Genomic DNA, 21,366 nt, shown 5'->3' on the forward strand with positions numbered 1-21,366 from the left:
ATTCCTCACAGGTTACACAAGAACAACAAAACAGTCTTTGTCCTCCTGTAAAGAACACCAGCCTGGGACAAAAGACCTGGCCGCCACACGGCTACCTGAAATCATCTGCCGAGTGGAGGCAAGGCTGAGGGCTGGCAACTCAATTCGAGCTAATGCATGCTACCAAAGGCATACAGCCTTGAAGAGAATAGCAATATAAAAGAAAACTGCTGCCAGAAATATGCATATTTATCCATGTATTTATAGTGCTTCTTGATGAGTCATCCGATTTCGATCCGGTTGTTTTGAAGCTTGCAGACATAAGCACTGGGGACATCCAGGAAAGGAATTGAGCGGTTCTTTTAAACTGCTTGTGATTGCTTGTACTATTCATGAAATTGTACAATAAATGTATCAAAAATAAAAGAAGTCAAGTAGGAAGGGCAGCAACATACATGTTAAACTTTTAATCAGAATCCAATGCGCTATAGTGTATAGTACGGTTACATTCCTAAAACCCTGGATGTGGGTTTATAAAGGTGTACTCAAATGCGGATTTAATAGTGTTGTTTCTAGTCTGATGGTGATTGTTATACCAGTTTTTACTCGAACGCAGCTATCAGTCTGTGAATTGTAATGCCGATTGTTAAGATAGAGCAAAATAAGTGCAGCATGCAGGTTGCAGCATGGCTGCTTGTTAACGGACGACCTCACTGGGCGAGACAGTGGCTGGTCGCAGTCCCCGAGAAAGGGGATCCACCAGCCACAGAATCACGCGATCGCCCCTGCGGCAGGAATAACACACTAATAGAGAACGCACACCTAAGCCCATCATATGGAAAACTCGGTTTCATGCTCTAAAGCGCACCTGTGAGGCAAACAAGAAACCATTGCCAAATGCCAGAGGGCCTACAGCTGTCCGATTGACTTCTGATGAGTGAAAGCCCATTTTTATGACGTGTCCACGTTAAGCAGACAGACAACCACGTGTGCTTCCATTGGGGCCTTTTGCTTTTGATTGGCGTAATTGACTTGAGCTGCGCAACTGTGACCTTTATATGCACGTTTTTGTCGTGACTATATTTTTGGCGCTTTTTTCAGCGTTCTACGTAATGTAAGTCTTTCAACGTTGCTGCCGGCACTTTACGAAAACCAGCTAAAATAAGAATGCCCTTCGCACTTAAAGCATGGCCTCCAAGCACGCATTTTGCTTTTACGCCGTTTTGTTGGTGGTGTTGATAAAGCTACGCGCCTATGCTGACACCTCCCACTCTTGACACTACATGATGCGTGTGGCATGTCTAATTATGTCGCGTGAATTGCTTTCCAAACTACTGCGTCACTAAACATATGAACACTTTAAGTATGAAATAAGCATAGGCGGTGTCTATGGAGCCTGGGGATCTGGTTCTGTTATAGAATGAGCATGATTTTACAAAACAAGATTCCTAATTGTCGTCGGACAATATGGAGGTAAATTGGTTATGAATATTGTTTTTTCGCGATGAAAGAAATTGCTTTTTTTCCTCTTTGAGGAGGGAAAGCTTTCGCACCTGATAAATCTCCAGAGAGAAGATTACAGATTGTTTACAACAGAAAATGAATCTCTCCTCATTAATTCTTCCACATTCACAAAGGAAAGCTAACCCTTGGCATGCCGGCAGGCTTCCTGTCCATGCGATCTTAAATTGACAAAGCTTTCGAGGAAGGAAGTGTTGGGCGCTTGTGGGTTGTAGATAGGGTGGTTTGAACCATGAATGCGCTCGCACGACGTGTGAATACCGACAATGCTGCACCACAGTGCATTGAATCAAGAATAAAACAATGCCAAAGGTCTTGGCATATGAAGTGGTGGCTGATTATTTTTTTGATTGGCTATTTATTGGGTGGCGCTTTAGTGCCACCTATAAGCCGACTATTGCATTAGAGTACAGATAGAGAGAATGGTGTATGAGGAGGGACACAGAGCTTGCAGGTGATTGGTTTTTTGCCCACTCATTGACCATCCCCACCCAGTTCCTTCCCGTCCCCGCCCAAAACTTCTCCTCATGGGAACTCCTTGAGCTTGCTTTAATCAAGTCTTACCATCAAACTCTAAGTGCCTGCCAGTGTTTTCTAAAAGCAGTCCTCTGAGGGTTAATGACTGACTTGGAGTTGTAAACGAGTTATGGGTGTAATAAAAAGGTCTTAACCAGGTTTGCCTTCAGCCACTCTATTCATAAGGTCTATATGTGTGCTTCACTGTAGTCCAGTAAAAAAAAAACAGTATTGGCAAATCCAACAGTTTTGTCTTGTATTTAGATATTAGGCATTTGCAAAGCACTGCTATTAGACACACAGGTACTTGCACTTGTTTGCACCTACTAACATCAATAGCCAGGTAATACCACTACAGAAGTTCCTGGCAAGTGCCTAAACTTGTTTAATTGGAGGAGTGACAATGTTGCCCATGAATATGAGAAATGTTTAAAAATAGTGTGTTAAAAATAGTGTGCATTTTCAGCACAGTGTCTGTGAAAATGTGGCTAAAAAGCAACAATTTGCAAAGCATGTTGTAGGGGAGCACATGTGAAAATCCAATCGTTGCAACAAGTCACCAACATTGCACAGGAGAATTTTCCAACTCCTTTTTATGATGCCTTTGCCCACAAGATATGCTAGTATTAAAAGCATTCCTGCTAGCTGTGCCCATTCATGTTCATGGATGCTGCAGCAATGTATGCCATAATTACCACATACAAACCTACTCCTATTGGATTTATCAGTGTAGAATGCCATTCCACAGTAAACCCATATGTCCACACTGGACCCACTAATGTCGGCCAGTACCACGCAGGAACACTCATCATGCTGATTTTATCCTTGATGCCCAGAAAAAAGAGGCCATGCCACTGTAAATATTCCTCCGGCCTGGACCCGCCGCTGTGAGCCAGTACCACGCAGGAACACTCATGATGCTGACTTTATCCTTGATGCCCAGAAAAAAGAGGCCATGCCACTGTAAATATTCATCCAGCCTGGACTCGCCACTGTGAGCCAGTACCACGTAGGTACACTCATTATGCACCCTGCACCCTTGAGGTCCGGTTAATAAACAAACAATCGTGGCACAATGAAAGAGCTGCCGTCACACTCACACCTGCCCAGTGTGCCTCCCCCAATCAGCTGCCTGCTTCCAGGGCCCAGCACACATGCCTCTGCAGTCACACAGTATCATTCATTCTTCATTCATTCACACACACAGGCACATCAGCATTCATTCTTTGTTGACTCCCAAATACACCCATGCTGGCACACACACAGCATTCATACACACTCTCATTCACACGTGAACCCATGCAGCATACGCGTTCTCATTTGCATACCCACTTACAAGAGCAAACCCTTGCATACGCGCACACACAGATACATTTGTTACCTACAGCCGCTCCAGATTCAAATCCTCTCTGCCTCTCATAGCCTGCTGCAATGAAGGACCCGGCTCCCGCGCAGCTTACAGCGGGAACCAGGAAGTAGAGAGTGCTTCCTGCTCCTGCATATGGGTGGTGGTGCCGCAGCATCTCCATCGCGCTACCCCTCAGGCTCTGGATGTGCAGAGAGGGGCAATGTGTTTTTTTTAAATTTATTTTTTTAAAGAGAGGATTTACATTCAAATGAACCTAAAATCCTTCAAAAATGTGTGTTTCCTGCTTGCATCTTATCTAATATATCTAAATTCTATTTTATCTATCACAAGGCACATTGAGTTATGTTGCCACTTTCACTTTGCTTGCTCGAATGCATGGTCAGGCCTCTTTCTCACACAGTGTCCATTGGATTTGTTGGTACTTTTGTTACATTTCCCACAATGCAGTGCCAGGGATATTTCGCTCATAATGGCTTTTGAAAGCTTGTATACGTTTGCTACATTTCCCAGAAAAAAACCATCAGCATGCCTTTTATGCCTCTTTTGGAAACGTTGGTAATTAGACTGCAATTCACACATTTCGGTGCCCGAGCACTCCTTCTCTCTCCATGCGGGACACGTTGACTGCATTTCCAAATATGCAGATTCAGGCCCGACTTGGGTTCTGATACCTCTAGGGAACCTCTTCTACTTGACCACTCACTATTCTTCACTTTCCACCTCAGATGTTTGTGCAGACTCCTGCATCTGTGGCTGATCACGGCACTGCATGCGCAGGTACTCTCACAGATACCGTGACAACATCTCCATCCTCCCCTACTCCTCACACATTGCTGTCTCTAGGTGTTTGGCACCGTCCCACCACTGCACCTCCAGATTTCAGAACCTCTATAACCAGCCAGACTCTGAGGTACTGTCCTCTACCTAGCTCCAGTTCAAACAAAGTCAAAGCAAGTTTCTTCACATTATGGGCCTCATTACACGGTAGGCGGTAAGGGTTTACCGGTACCGGTAAACCCTTACGGCCTTACTACGAGGTCCCTTTGCGGGCTGGAGAATTTAATGCCTGCTTTTTGCAGGCATTAAAAACCAACCCGCAAAGGGACCAGGGAGCTAATTATGGTACTGCAATTTGCGGTGCCGTAATTAGCACCTTCCCCATTCCCATTATGCCCAATGGGGCAAAAATGGGAATTGGGAAGGGCAATGGGGGAAGGGGGAATTACCGCCACACCAACCTTAGAATAGGGTGGTAATTCCTTTCCACCAAGGCGGTGCCGGTATTTTACCGGCATGGACCAAGGTGCTAATAGCACTGTGGTCCACCGCCATCCAAGTAATGAGGCCCTCTGTCTTCCTTCTTTCTCCATTTTGATGCCTGGATCCCCCATACGTCAATGCATGACCAGTCCTTTCTAACCCCGTAAGTGCCAAGGACGAGTATGCTCGTCCTTTTTGCATAGACTTGCATAATAGCCTTAATCTGTGCTTGGACTGACAATATATCATATCAATCAGGGAATTCTGTGATTCACTAAGAACATGGGGAGAAATACAAAGGTGCTCCCACTGGCAACTCAAATTCAAAAAGATAGAATTAATTAAAGCAATTAAACAAGGTTAATTGACACTAATTAAGCTATTTTTAATCAGTTTACATAACGTTGAGGAGACTTACATTCAACACTAAATTAGTTTTAAAGAAATAATTGTTTTTTTTTATATACGCAAAACTACAGTCTTATTTATAAACAGGGTATACGTGACACATTGACTTCTGCTTTTCAGGAGTACAAGGATGAGCTGAGGATAACACACCTAAAGAGTCCTCACACTTCTACAAACCAAGAGTCAACACAATCATAAAGGTGAAACAGACACAGGTATGAAATATACCTCCTTCACCGTTTTTGTAGTAGCGTGGGCTGTGGGAAGGTTATACTCTCAAGAGTGGTGTGATTGTGGTTCAGTAGCAACCCAAACAGCAAAGTATAGCAGTCCAAAATAAAGGAATGTCCAATAAAATTTCTTTTAAAAATGTGTACTTTAATCAAACATGCCATGTATAATAATAACTAACTAGACATCACTGCAAAGATAAAAAAAAGATGTAGAACTCTGGGTAATGGGAAAGGGGGATGAAAGGCAATTAAAAAAGAACATATTCAAAAAGATTATTTCTTGAGGTTGCAAAAGGAATTAAAATGACCTATCCAGTCTCTAGAGCCCAAATATAGAGAGAGGGGCAGGGGCAGGGGGTCAGGTATCTGTCAGTAAACCGTTTGCAAAGGTGTTGCGAGTTCCATGGCTTTGAACCAGGCTTCTCAGTGTTGTTGGCCGGTTCTCTTCAATTCGAGGATGCAACAGTCATTATGTTACATCAACAAGCAGGTGTTGAGTCAGGGTTGAATAGAAGGTATCTGCGTTCTCGAAGTATCTTCTCAAGCTGTGTGGATCGAGAGGTCACTAGGTTCGATCAGTGGTAGAGGTTTGATGCCATTGAGTTGGTACTTGATTATCTAGGTGAGCTGATTTGATGTGGAGGCTCGGAGGTCCCTGTTCAAGGGACACTAGGGCTGGGTAATTGACTCACAGGAGCAGCAATAAGGAAGTTGGTGCTTCGAACAGTGACTCAAGCAATGCAAGGTAGCAGTGTTTCATTGGGAGAGGCTGGCACACACCTTCAGAGATTCTTCAACATGGTGACGTCCTAGGCAACTGTTCACCCAGCGGTCCCTGGGGATGGTTAGGGTACAGAGCTCGCCTCCGCCCTGGAACACCTGCCTTCTCCTCATGACTGGAGGACTTTAGAAAGAACTGCTCTCTGATGAGGGTCCAGCAAAATTGTCTTCCAGGGTTGGATTCCAGAGATGATTTGAAAAAGTGGTGTGAGACTCCTTCTGAAGATAAACATCCACAGGTGATTGGACTAAAGCTAGCCTGCCTGAGGGGTGCAATTCCTGATCTTGGAAGATGTGGACTTTGTCATTCTCACATCTCACTGAAAGTGTTATGCTCTAGAGGAAGTGCAGGGGACAGGAAGGAAGGAGAGAGGCAGAGAGAAGCAAGTTGATGGGAGTATTCCTCCACTGTACATATGTCTCCCTGGCTACACTAACTCCACACCATCCCTTCTCAATAAAATCAATGTCCTCTAGAAATGCAGCACCTTGGTGTGAGCCCTAACCCTTTTGAATGGGTGTGCCCTTTGATTCCTGTTCCCAGGTCAGATTCCTGTAGAGTGGCTGTCCCTGGGTGTTAGCTGCCCTTAGAAAGGAAAAAAAAGAGGCAATCCCCCAAGGCTAAAGTCCTGCCATTGAGCAGGGAGAGCCTTGTCTGGAACAAATACACATAACTCTTCCACAGCTGACCTGGGACCACAAGTCTGACACTTGTCTGGTTTTCATTTGATGGGGCTGGGAGAACTTAGAGATGCTGGCCACCATACCCTAACCGAGGTATGACATATTTTTACAGTTTAATGTGCCACCATGGCAGCATCCTCAGTTATGCAATTTTGTAACATGGGTGCATATCTTAAATGCAGCCCCCCCACTGCAGAGACTTGGCTGTCACTGCAGCTGACAAATGGACCTGTGACCTCTGAACCTGCTCTGGGCCACTGAAAGAGCAGGCACTGCAAATCAGGACACTGTGCTTTTGGCATGGAAACTATGAAAGGGGAATCTGATAAGCAGATTACCCTTTCAGAGATGGAATTACCTGCATCATTTGCTCATGTAATACAAATAACAAAAAAACCTGGGCATTCACACCCTTGTGCATACATTCCATCTATATATATATATTCAAGGAAAAAGTTGAGTGGCAGGGATGTTAAGGTCAGAACTTAATCCCAAAAAAACCCTTAAAAACCAGCTAAAGCCACCTTAACTTTGCACCCCCTGTTGTGAAAGTACATCACTATCTTCATGCAAGGCTTAATGAATTGCCCTTGTTTTTAACTCCTGAGTCACATGTGAAGAGACCACACATTTGTCCATTTCAGCCTCTTACATATTGTTATTTGATTTCATTTTACTGTGTGTCGTTGTTCCTCTTGGCCTCTAGAGACTTGCTCACTCTACCTGGTATAAACTTTATACACTTTTAATTGTCCATTACTTGGCTCTTGTAATGTTTTCTTCTTCTTTAATCTTAGAGACATATATGTCTTACGTTCACGACTCATCTGGCTGCCTTCCTTCTTGCTTTACAGCTATTCTTTAAAAATAGCATCCTTGATCCCAAGCCAACATTGACTCCTTTTTGTTTTGCACATAAAGCTGTTCCTCCAGCATCTCCTGACTCTGCAAAACCTTATTTGTTTCAGAGGTTATTTAATTGAATATTTACACGAGCCAGCATCCATTAATGCCCAACCTAGCGACATTATATATTCGTCTATAGCAATCTTCTATGTATCTTTTCTATCTTACATTACTGGATATTTACACTTATTGGTCAGTAAGTTACTTTGTCTTCTTTTACATTCATGATTACTTTATCATTCCGTACATGTTTCTCTTGTCACTTCAGTTACATTGTCACTCTTAAATATTTTTATATCGTTTCAACATGGCTTTATATATATTCTTTATGACATCACTCTGCCCTCATCAGATTTCACTGTGTGCTCCATGATGTCCAATTGTGCATGCAGACATCCTTCCATGCGGCATCCTTCCACAATTTTAGTGCAAGGGTACATTCTATATGGTTATGCGAGTGCATATCATCTCTTATACACTGAATGAGTTATAGGCATTACACATGGGGTCTCACAAAGGGCCCTTCTCCTGCTGTTCCAGTATGATGACTGTGAGGGGTCGGGAGCTAGGGAAATGTGCCCAACTGCTCCTCTACATTCCCCGTGTGGATGGGTTCTTGACCACATTCCTTTCTTCATTCTGTTTGGTTCTCCATTATCATCTCTTTATAAGATAGTTTCCTTGGGACCCATATCTTTGTCACCCCCTCAGTTGACCTACATTCTTTATATGTTCATCCACACTCCAGGTCATGTGGCATCAATCTCCTGATGGTGAACAGAAAATCTACCATCCTACATAATTTGTATGCTCCTTGGGATAGTAGAACGTTGTTCCTGGAGGTGAAAAAGTACTTTTCTTTATATTTTCATGGGTACTTTCTTCATTTTGCATCTGCTCACCAGTTCCAGCATCTACATCAATCATGATGCTTATCCCAATAGCTTTCTTGGCTGTATTCTGGCATTGTCCCAAGATGATCCTTATGAGACAAAATCCTAGCAATACTAACACTAGTACTGAAGGCATTTTATATCCAAGTTGGAATCCACGAAAAAAGAGATGAAAACCAGTTGTCATCCTCAATCTTGTCTAATTCATCTTCCATTTTTGTATGCTGGGTTGACAACATTATTATCGCTTCTGTCAAAGTCCCATTGTCTTCATCATGAGCAGGTGTAAATGTACAGCAAGAAGGCCGGATCTTGGCACATATGCCTCCTTCCTCTAAATAGGTCCAGGACATACCTGTTCCAGAGGGCCATGAGCCTGATTGCCCTGAACTCTTTTTTGATTGCATTAAACCCTTTTGTTGTCATGTTTATTGTTTGCAGCAGCTCCCATCTGGTGATTTGCAGTCACTTGGCGTTCACTGCAGTCTGAATTCCTGGCAGAAATATAGCTGTAAATATCATTGCTGTTCCGCTGAACAATGTATGCTCATCTGGAATGTCATAATCGGCTTCCATTGATTTTGCTGATAAGTAACTTCTTCTCCTCTGTATGTTTCAGTAAACCAATCTTTTCTTCTTCAGGTATGTGTCCATATATGGGAAGTATGACATATGAAGGTCACTTTGTGGTACTACTAAGGCTGGTCTGCTTATCAGCGCCAATGAACAAACTCCTCATCATTTTGACGGCAACTTTATATATGCTCTTGATCCACAGGCCCACTAATGGTCCATCAGGACTGCTGTTCCTTCCTTCATGTCTGGTGCATCAAAAACCACCCACACTTGCGGTTCTTACCAAATTTCACCCTACCATTATTTCTGAAGCATAAAAGCGTATTCTTCAGGGGTAGTATCTGCAATGGTCCTCCTTCATCTTTGACCCATGTCAACAATCTTGCAATTTTAGGTCACTGGTTTTTGCATTCCTTTTCTGCATTTGCCACAACTGCTTCCCATTTTCCGGTTAAATCTGTAGCTTTGCACACAACCCATCCTTCAGCCCATCCTTCAGAAGTAAACACTGTTTCTTTAATTTGTTGTTGACCTCTTTACCAGCATTCTTGTATTTCCTTCCCTTTCTTATCCTTGCATTGTAGCATTTTATTTTCTTCAATCTTATGTCCTGCTCCATTTATTCAAGGTTGTTAGTATTTTATCATTTGGTGCATTGTTTCTGGCTTTTCTCTTGACTTTACATCTTTTACGTAGTTATCTTCTCTTTGGGATGTCGCTTCATTCGCCCACACTATGGATGCTGTTTTGCCTTGGAACTGTCCTTTGGTTAGGCAAAGGGCAAGATGTGTCAGGCAATGTGCCTATTTCATTAATACTTCTGTTTCTATGAATACTTTAGAGGTTCGCAAAGCATAAGGTATGAGGGAAAACACAAAGCTGCTTTCATCTGACATTCTCCTTCGCAACTTTTTCATGTGCTGATACCATAAGTTATTCTTTAAATGAGACAAATTGTTAAGATACATATTTAAACCTTAATAATTTTACACAACATCCCTTTTAAATCAAAATAAATACCTAGTAAGATTATGAAAGATCCCGTTTGTGATCCCATCTAGGGCTTACAGTAAAAGTTTCATTGCCATCCACCATCTCTGTATTGTTATGTATTTTTATAACTTGTAAAAATGTCATAATAATCAGGAGGAAAACACAAATCATAATGCCGAATGACACCACAATTATTATTCCATGGAAACTCATCAATTCTCTTGATGGCAATGAGCCTCTTATATACTGAAACCTCCTAATGTTTTGCTCAACCTTTTAATATGTAACTCTGTAAGTCTCTATGAATCACACCTTTATATCAAGAGCTGCAAGATGATTGCAACAATTATTCTAAAAATATTTCCAAAAAATGCTATCACATTAACATATCATCTTATTAAAGCTGGATAATGTGTATATTGTTATTGCAATAATTAACATAAAAATGAAGTGTGCTTTTCTTCTTTCAGCTCTGGTATTTCAATGCATAGTCTGTTGGGCCTATCTAAAAAGTTCCAGATGACTGCATGTCTGTTTACTCCTTGTCAAATATTAAAAGATGTTGGCCTTTAGTCCAAGGTGCTGCTGTGTTCTTCACTTTCCTTGTCTTTACTCTTGGCCATAGTAGGAGTCTGCAAATGTGGAACATCTTCTCTTGCTTCATTGTGGGTAGTTTCAGGAGGGGTCAATGTTTTTCCTTTATACAGCATGATGTCATGCAAATTAAGTCAGGCTCTTCATCCTTTTAGCTTAGCTGCTGTGGATGTGACTTCTTCAACCATGTATGGACCTTCAAAGCAAGGAGTACTTCAAGTGCACACCAACACCTGGTCCCCTGGGTATAAGCTTGGTTGTTTGAACAAATCCTGTGCTTCAAAGGGTTGATCACTTTTGATGCTTCTCTTTGACCGCTGCCTTTGATTCTTGACCTGTTGAGACATGAAAGAAACACTTGCAGTCATTTTTGTTGGGTAATCATGCATCTCTACACCTAATGTCTTCCCTATGCTATGGGTATCAGTTTTTAACCTATTTGTAGGAGTAAGGGGGGTCCAGTCACCAACTAATGAGGAGTTAGATAGTGATCTGAGCCAGGCTGATTTCTTAGAGCGTATAAGGCTAGGGGTAGGACATGTAGCCACCCCTTCAAAGTTATCTTTAGCTTCACAATCCTTTCCTTCAATAATTCATTTAATCGTTCACTGACGCCATTCCTCTGTGGGTGAAAAGTGGAATAAAACATATGCTTGATGCCTAATAGAGAACTATTTGTTCAAACAACTAATTTACAAAAATGTGGTCTACTGTCAGATGGAAAAACCTCACAACACCCCATCTTGGGAACTCTTCAAGCGTACAGAATTTGGCAGTGCACGTAGAATTGTGGTGAGTGCATGGAACTGCCTTGATCCATCTAGAAAAAGGACAAAGCACGACCATCATATATCTGTAAACATTACATGTCTGTAGCATAGCTTCATAATCTATATGTAGATGCTGAAATGGGCCATTGGGTCTAGGATTTGCTCCTCACTGTTTGCAAAGTGTGCCCTGCAGTACATTTCTGGCAAACAAAGCAATTTACAATAAACAGGTTCGGCGAAAACCACTCTTCTGCTTTTATAGCAGCTAGACTCTCTCAAGTCGTATGCGTGAGGTAGTGGAGTTGCTCCAATGCTGCCCTCAATCATGCTAGAGGCATAACTGGCTTTCCAGTGCTATCCTGTCTCCAAAGTGCCTCAGAGGGGATGAAGAACAACCCCTCTTCTTCCATAGATCCTTCCCTTATTGTGCTGCTCGCCTTTGTATCTCAATTAACTGGACAATAGACAGCATGTTAAACCCCTTTTTTACCAACATGCATCGTCCTGCCTTTTTGGCTTCTAAATCTGCGACTTTCTTTCCGCTAGATATTAAATCTGTCCTTTAGAATGAACTGTGCATTTTATGACTGCTTGAGTCAATAGGAGTGTTAGTACTTCATTACGTTTAACCTATAGGGCCGCATCTTGCACTGGAGTGCTGTCTGTGGGGAGGAATCCCCTCATTTTCCAGCATGACAGACTTGCGTGTACGGTTGACGTCAGATAGGTGAAGTCAAGAGTACACCACTGCTGTTTCACATTGGAATCTCTGACACGCAGGATAAGCACCGCTAATTCTGCAGCCTGTGCTGAGCAATGCAAAAGCAATCTCGTACTTGTCCCTACTTCAAATTCACCCTTTTGGTTCAGCTTTACCACTGCTGATCCAATATGTCTTTCGTCAGTCGTTCGGTCAATTTTTGAAGTACCATCAGTAAAAACAGCTCCCCCCATCCCAAGGGCATTCTCTCTAGCTTGTGGAATTTCATAATAGTTCTCAGCACAAGTTGTGCAATCACGTGCATAATCATTCTCTCCTACTGGTTCAGCTATGAGCATTGCCTGGTTCACTGTCTTATATCTGACCATTTTAAGTGCAGGATTTGATATCATTACCTCGTATCCTGATGCTCTTTGTGTGGTCAATGTACTGTGTTTCTCTAAACTCGCAAATAATGCATGCTCAAAAAATAATGTTACTGAGCACACCATTGTTATACTTGAAGCTTTTTCAATCACAAATGCAGTAGCAGCTAAAGACTGCTCACAAGGATAATTCCCTTTCATAACTGGGTCTAAAATTCCACTATAATAGGCTAATGGGTTGTGTCCATGGCCTAAATGTCATCTTTCTGTAAGGACTGCTGTCATGATTTCTCCATTTGAATGAAAAAATAAATAAAATGTGTCATGCTAATCTGGAATTCCTAATACAGGGGCTGTGCTGATCTCCTTTTTTAATTTTTCAAATGCTTCAATCATTTCATCTGTACACATTATTTTACTCTTGCCCACCTGTGCTTCTTTAAGCCCTTTTAAATGTATAGGAATATAAGTACTATAATCGAAAACACAGGCCCTGCAATAGTTACATCGGCCCAAAAACTGTTGCATTTCCCTCACTGTTTTAGGTTCCGAGGTCTTCATAATTGCTTCAGCTCTTTCAGGCATCACTTTCCTCCCTTCATGAGAAATCAACTATCCTATATACAAGACATCTCCCTGACATTATTGTAACTTCTCTTTTTCCACTTTATATCCTTTCTCTGAGAGCTTAATGGAATCTTCTCTACATCTTTCTTCTCTCTCACTGCACACCAAAATGTCATCATCATATTGAACTATTGCACTTTTATGCGGAACATTGCCTACATCCATCTGGAGGACTTTATTAGTAATTGAAGGGGACTCAAAGTGCCCCTGGGGTAATCGATAATGCTTCAGGTGGATCATTCAAAGATATATCAAAAAGTCACCTCCAGAACTTCGACTGATGAACATTCAACCTTTATTTTTACCCCCTTATACCGCATATATATGTATGAGGGGGGGTATGGGACATAATACAAGTATGGGGGGGCTGCGGGAAAGGAGGTTGAGAAGAAAAAAAAAGTTGCCATTTTCAGCCTTCTGACTTCTGGGGGTCGCAGTAATGACGTAGATCTGATCCTGCTATACGAAATTGAAGTCAAATCCTGTGAGTCTTCATGTAGAGGAATTAAAAAGAACACATTTCTTAAAAATCTATGACTGTAAACTTAGATGGGATGTTACACAAAATTGTCACACGATTTGGAACTAAAGGAAATTCAGCTTCGACTATATTGTTTAGAGGGAAAGGTCCTAAATAAATCTCCACAACCCCCCCATCGATTTTCTCACTGGGTACACAGCTGAGTTACATAGAGAACCGGATGGTACCAGAATTCCTGGCTTTATTAAAGCAGAAATGGTCTTAAATATACCTTCATCTGCCTCTCTGGACATGGGGTATTGCTTTGTATGTGGCAAAAGTGCTCCTGGTGTAGCATTGATTTTTACTGCTCCTACTCCTTTTAATAGACCCACATCATATGGACTTGCGGTACATAAAATCTTTGGCACTTTCTCTAAATCTTCCTAGAAAAATGAAGGTGTCTTTTTTTACCAACACCATTCTCTGCAGTATTTATCTATTCTCTTCTTTTATCCAATAAGTGAGACTTATGAAAAATACTGATTTATTGTCTGATTACTCATCCCTAGACAACTTCTCATCTGTCAAATCTGTCAGCTTGTATGCTTCACTAAGAGCTATCACTGTTATCCATCTCATCCTTCATCATCTGTTCCATGAAGAACCACCCTTTCCTCTCTTACCACTGCTGCTTCTAGCTCGAAGGGGATAATCTGCCCGTCTTCATCCTCTATAAGAATTTCTGGTCTGAACAAAAACTCATCAGGTATTCTTAATAGCGTACCTATAAATTTGGACAACCACGATAATAAAAAAGCCTCTCCATACAAAAATACTTCTGGATCTAAAGGAGCCCCTTGTAATGCTTTCTGGCCTATACACGCTAATATAAACTCTCTCACATTCATATAATGTATCCCAGGAGTGGAACATACTATTTCTTCATCAGTAAAAGATATTGGTGGTCATTCCGAGTCGGATCCAGGTAAGCAGAATGGGGACTTACCAGGACATTCCGACCTATGCGGACCCGGTAAGTCCCCATGCCAAATACCATACCCCTTTACCATTTCGAGCCCCGATAGGGCTCAATGGGAATGGGGAAGGCGCTAATAACGGGCCCACAAATTGTGGCCTGTTATTAGCTCAAAGGTCCCTTAAAGGGGCCTGCTAAGAACAGCTGATCAGACCAGCCATTCCTGGTGGGACCCGCTAAGGGACCTCGGAATTGTGCAGTAGGGGGTTACCGGCACCGGCATCCTTACCATTGCCGGTAACCCCTTACTGCCCAAATCGGAAAGACCCCCATTGTCATGTCAGGCTTTGTCATCACGTCATGCCCTAATTCATTAACTGGCGTTTACCTAGAATATAATAAAGGCATAGACATGTTGTGTTCTCCTATAGAGATTGGTAATTAGTCTGTAAAAGAAACTAAATTCATCGCCCCAGAGAATCCATGTATATTCATTGCAATACCTTATATTAGGTATTTTCCCTCACAGACACAGGAATAGGTTGCTTAGGTGTCTACAAGAAATGAAAATATCTTGCCCCCTATCATCGCCTTAACCCTTGGTTCCTCTTGGGGGTCTGGTGTCAATGATTTTACTAATCACATCAGGTCGCTCTGTGGGCTGTCCTATTGTGGATATAAAGTCATCCCTGTACTTCTGAAAGGATTTCCTCCTACCAGAGTCGACTCCATAATTTGGGTGCAGGTGCTTGCTCTGCTCCTGTAGTCATATCCCATTGTGGTACCATAGCCTGCTGTGTCGGTGCTTGCTGCATTTGTACCTGCTGGGCTTGCATGGGTACTTTCTGAGATTGCCCTTGTGGCGATTGCATTTGTAATGGCATTTTGCAGCATTGATTGCATCTCCTGCATCACCCCACCTTCATTACTTGTCAATACCACTCCCGCTATGGCTATTTTGACAACTTCTTCTGGGCTAACTTTGCTTCCTCCTGCTTTCTATTCTCGGCTTTCTTTTTATTCTTCTCCTGCATTAATCATCAGGGATGCACAATCGTCAATTGTATTTCTGGCCATGGCTCCACTTCCATTTTCACCTGTTTCTTCAATTGCCATTGCACTGGCTCGGGCTGTCCCTGATACAAAATGTGGTAAAATAATGCTACTGTTTTATACCTCGGTTCACGTGCCTCCAGGCGCCATTTCTCTTGAATATCTTGAATATAAGCAACAGGGTCTTAATCCTCACCCATTTTCCTAGTCATAAACACACTCATGTTTGATGTATCAGGGTATTGTACTCTGCACACTCGCCATACATCTGCTCTACAAATATTAAGTGGTGTGTCGTATATTGCGCAGTCATACCTGCGTATCCTGCTCATTTCCAAATGTCATCAGCTCTCTCCTCTGATAGCTGTTAGCAAGTCTTTTATATCGCCTATGCTTAACATCATTCCTGATGTCATTCTCTCTAGCTCATGAATCCATTTTCCCGCACTGGAAGTTAAACTCTGTAATTTACAACATACATTGTCTTTATTCATTAGTGGCCACAGTATATATTATGGTTGTGTCCACCTTTCTCTAATAATGGGAATTTTGAAAATCCTGGTCCATAATTACAACTGCCTACACTTCTTGTCTTGCAGCCGGGGCTAGTCTCGCCCATTTGTCTTCATCCTGGTAGTCCTCTTAAGCTGCTTATATAAGGCGGGGATACATCCCCTGCACTACGCAGTCTGTCTTGTGGTCACTCAGTGTATGGTGTTGATTCTAGTGTTCTCTCTTTGGGGTCTTCCAGGTCTATCCATTTTACCCCTTCTTCTTCACTCTATGTGAATGTGCCCTCCATTCGCGCTCTTTCATTTTCTTCCCTCTCTTCATCTGACATTATTATACCCCAGATTGTATGGCTGTTATCCTTTTCTACATCATCAAGATTTTGTCTGCTTTAAGACAGCGTTCTATTCTCTTGACAGAGATCCTTCTATGCTCACCTGGGTTTATACACTTCTTTATCCCTCCTTTGCCTAAATAAATCTTTCTCTACGCTTTCCGTATCCGCCCATCAGTCCATGAAGACATTATTGGTACACCTTGCAGATATTGTGACCCTCTCTCTTCCTCATGTTGTTCTTGTGCTTCTTTCAGCACTATGCCTCTATGACATAGATAATCTATCTCGTTATCTTTTACTCCCCCCCTTGTGTTCATGTCTTCTTACCTTCTCCCTAATTCATCTTCCTCTCGCCTTCTTTGCAACCAACGTTCTTTCATTCTTTGCACTTCTACCTCCTCCTGGCTCTTCTCTTCTAATCTCTCCTTTTCTTTTCTTCTATTGTGCTTGACCTTAGGCTGTGATTTGGGAGATAAGGCCCATCCTTTCTTGTAGGTATATGGTGGGGTGTTTTGTGCACTGTTCAGTGAGTAATGCACAGGATTTTGAAAGTAGCCCTTTGCCCAAATGGGAGCCAGTGTAGGGTGCAGATAGCAGGTGAGATATGATTCCTTCGTCCCAATGCAAATAGCAGCCTTGCAGCTGCATTTTGGACTCTTTGGAGTATGTTTAGTGGGTAGGCTGAGACCCAAGAGGGTTTTTGGAGCATGCGCAAAGACTCGAGGTAGAGCTTACCTGAGGGAGCTGCCTAAGGTCATTCAGTGTCCTACCTGTGATGAGCCTAAAAGACAATCAACAAGTTTGTACTTAACCCCAGATTATTTATTCATGTTCCTCAAAAAATTATTAAATCCAAGATAGAAGTTTGAAGTATTTTTAGAGCCCTGTTTGTTATACCACTGAAAAAGGAAACATAGTGCAAGGGGTTTATACCTAAAATTTAAACCCTAAGTGGCATCATTGAAATATGACCGTGGGACGTGTTGGAAAGCTATAAACATCTCAAGCTGATATGTAGAATAACAAGTCCATTGATTGGTGTTTTCCATAATAAATAAAATAATTTAAATCGATTCCTTTATGAACATTTTTAACTAGGGGTTTTGTATGGGTGAACCAGATTCATCTAAAATAGTGAGTGAATTAGAACCCATTTTACCAGTATTCCAAAAGCTGCAGAAATCCTAAGAAACCCAGACCCTTACAATGATTAACAACAAATCACACATCGTAGATTTGTGTAGTCTATTTGTGGTACTCCCACGCTAGGAACCAATAGTTTGTGATAGTGTCCAACACTTTAGATTTACAGAGAATCCGGTGTCTCTAATTGCAGCACCTTTTGGGTTTAAACTCTATTCTGAGAATCCCTACACCTGTTGATTACAGAAGCATGTGGGTTTAAAGAAGACAACATTCTGTACTGTACAATGTTCTGTGAAACATTCAATGTCAAGTTGTGCTCGTACCTATAAAGTGAATTCATAACTTACACTTGATTTTGATTGAGGTGCAGATTACTTTCCATTGTAATTCAAGTGAGGAATCATAGGTCACATTATGTTGATGATATTTTATTTAATAAAACACATTGGCCCTCATTACAAGTTATGCCGGTAGCCATGCCGCAATTTGCGGCATGGCTGCCGGCAAAACCGTATCCGTGTCCGTGTCCTCGGAATGAGGACTTACCAGACCATTCCGAGTTCGGATGGCCCGGTAATTCCTCGCTCGAGGACACGGACCACAGTTCATCCCCATTCCCATTTCAGCCCACATAGGGCTGAATGGGAATGGGAGAGGGAGTAAACAACGGGTCATTACGAGATGGCCCGTTGTTTGCTCCCTCTTCCCCTCGCGGGACCCGGTATGCACGCCTGGTTTTCCCAGGCGTGCTACACGTGTCTCGCAAGGGGACCTCGTAATGTGGCGGAATGGGTTGAACGGCGCCGCAGCCTTTTACAGCGCCGTTTAACCTGTTCCGCCAGGGTCGTAATGAGGCCCATTGTTATTTTAAACCAGCTTGTTTCCTTTCCTCAAGTGTGAGGGCAGATTATTTCACAGAGAGCGGAATGTGAAAAGCACTAAAAGATAACTCTGAGCATCCTGTTTTCGTTTGGAGGTATGGACTTTAAAGCCTCTTTGCATACGATATATCAATATATTCAGAGACAACATGTTGTTAAAAGGGCTATTCTGGTTGCAGGGCAAAATCGAAAAAACTAAGAAATTCCACAAGTTATGGTAAGTTATGCAATCATAACGTGCGACCCACCATGCTCTGCTCAAGCTGACACTTAAGACCTCAAAGAATTTCAAAGGCTTTTATTAGACTAACTTAATCATAATGTGCCTTTAACAAAGTGTTTTCTCTGAATGTCAAAGGTTTTTATTGGAACAAATCCATAACGTTCCTTTAGCAATGTTTTTTTTTTTCCCTGAAGTTCAACATCTTTTATAACTAACGATGTTTCATGATCTTCCAGCACTATATTCAATAATTCCACTTTTAACAAATAAAAGAACTATAAATCTGTCCTTCATTTATACTCATTGCATTGGACTAACGTGTAAGAAGTCTGCTTGCACCTAAAGTCGTAATTCCTCAAGCTACAGTCAGCAGGTCCAGGCTGACGAAGGCATCATCTCCACGCTCACTGTCTGGGAGTTTGTGCTAGTCATTGGGCCCTATAGGACTCAATGGGGATGACAGAAGCACCGTCATAATAATAGTCCCAGTGCTTCCCGGAAAGTCTGCGGGCGTGTGCCGTCCTGCCCGCCTGGTCAGACCTGGTGGGCGGGATGGCAGCTGCCCGCAGACTCAGACTGTGCCGGTCCAGTAACAACGGTGCTGTGAGGTTTACCGTCACCATTCTCACTGTACGGGCATGCTCATAATGAGGCCCATTGTCAGGCTAATTAGACCTAGGGCTGGTTGTCGAGACAGACAGAATGTTGGCAGACAAGTTTATAAATGCCATTCATTACAGAAAGTGAGTGTTTTTTTTAACTTACATAATAACTTACATAATATTTTTGACAGAAACAGAGACCAGAGCTCACTGCTATGCTTTCTGATGACAGCCAGGCGATTCAAGCATGGAATTAGTTTGCACAAAAAAAAAAAAAAAACATCAATTGTCTCTCCACTTCAGGGACCCTATGAGCCACCTCTGTGTAGTCTGGCAGGGGCCTCTATACAACATCTTGCTCCTCTGAAAAGAGACGAGGAGAGGGTCCTCCTGCATTGTGTGCAAGCATCCAAATGGAGAGACTGGTCTGCTAAAGGGGAGATAATAGCCTCTGGCAGAATTGGGGATCTACAGGTCAGACTGACTGAGATCATGTTAGGGATGAGTGCGTCACTTACTAGTTGCTGTTCAGAAAAATCTAGTGAGAGAAGTCAGCAATGAGAATCAGTCACAAGGTTGTCATTTTGAGGTTAAAGACTTTTATTAAAGGAAAAATGGGATGCGAAAATACCTTTCTGACTGATTCTAAAGAGGAGTTTCCCTACCTAAAAAGCAAAACTAAGGATCTGTCTGTGTCAGCATATCAATAATTGAAAAATCATCCTTGTTACCAAAAAGTCCTACCCAGACCCTCAAACTATAAACAAAACAATAAAGGGTGCAAGGAAATGTCTTCATCCTGATATTGGAAAAAAGAGTGTTCACAACTGAAAATAATAATAGCTCCAACAAAAATGTTCTCCAAGGTGGAAGACCTTGGATCCAGAGGGTGTTGCCTTTCCCCTGAATTCTTAGTACAATGGCAATTGTCTCTTTTACTAACATTTCCTTTGTGTCTCTCCTTGATTCACAAGGTTCTTGTTTAGGCAACAAGTACTGTAACAGTCTTTCTTTAACACCAGTTTCCTCTCTGTTTAAAAAACACAGTCTGTCTATATTATTCATTGAAGCTTTGCAAATTGCCTTGTATACTCTGCTGCCAGGACTCTTTATACAATGTTAACTTCCTGGTGTACTCTACTTCCAGGATTCCTCATTCAGTTCTAACTGCCTGATGTACTCTCCTTCCAGAACTTCTTTTGTGATATCAATGCCTGGTATAGTCCCCTGCCAGCACTTCTAACGCGATTCAAGGTTCTTCTGCATCGCCAAATTTGTATGTGTTGTCCTTGGTTTGGTATGTATATTTGTGGAAATGCTTACTCAAGCTTTGCCCCACACTTACATTTCATACATATGTAGCTAATCGGAGTTTGATTCTGCACTTTCTTTTCTGCATTCAAACAACCATCTTATATTCTGCGCAATGGCATTACATTCAAATTTTCCTTGGCGCGGTTGCTGCAATGCCCTTGGGTAGCACTGGCTTTGAGTGCACTCATCGGTTTTCGCCTGTGTCTCCGGTTTGGTTTGTGCTTATGCAGTGATGCTCTTTCACTTGCTTACCATTCTGGAGTGTGCAGACTTCTTTCCAGCTTCCTTACACCCACATATTTCTTTTCAGGTGCCGGACCTGAGAACGCTACCTCTTTGAACTGCCGAGCACCAAGGAACTCTCTCTTGATCCCAGTGTCTCCTCTGCTCTGCATTTCTCCTTCGATCCTGGCAGTCATCCCCATACCGCCACACCTGTACGTGTTTCTCATGTTGACAAGCCTCTGTATACGAGACAACATCTTCTCCTGTACTACTTCTGAATTCAGTAGTTTGGTTGCCATATTTAAATGTCCCTCGCACAGGTAGTTTAAAAAAATAACTAGACTGAATGTTTTGCTTAGAGCCCTTGCTACCTTGCACAGAATACATCATTCTCCCTTTCTCAGTACTGGCACGATTCTGGGAGATACATTCCATGGTGTG

Source organism: Ambystoma mexicanum, chromosome 12 (assembly GCF_040938575.1).
Source record: "Ambystoma mexicanum isolate Mex_15411 chromosome 12, UKY_AmexF1_1, whole genome shotgun sequence".
Taxonomy (NCBI): Eukaryota; Metazoa; Chordata; class Amphibia; order Caudata; family Ambystomatidae; genus Ambystoma; species Ambystoma mexicanum.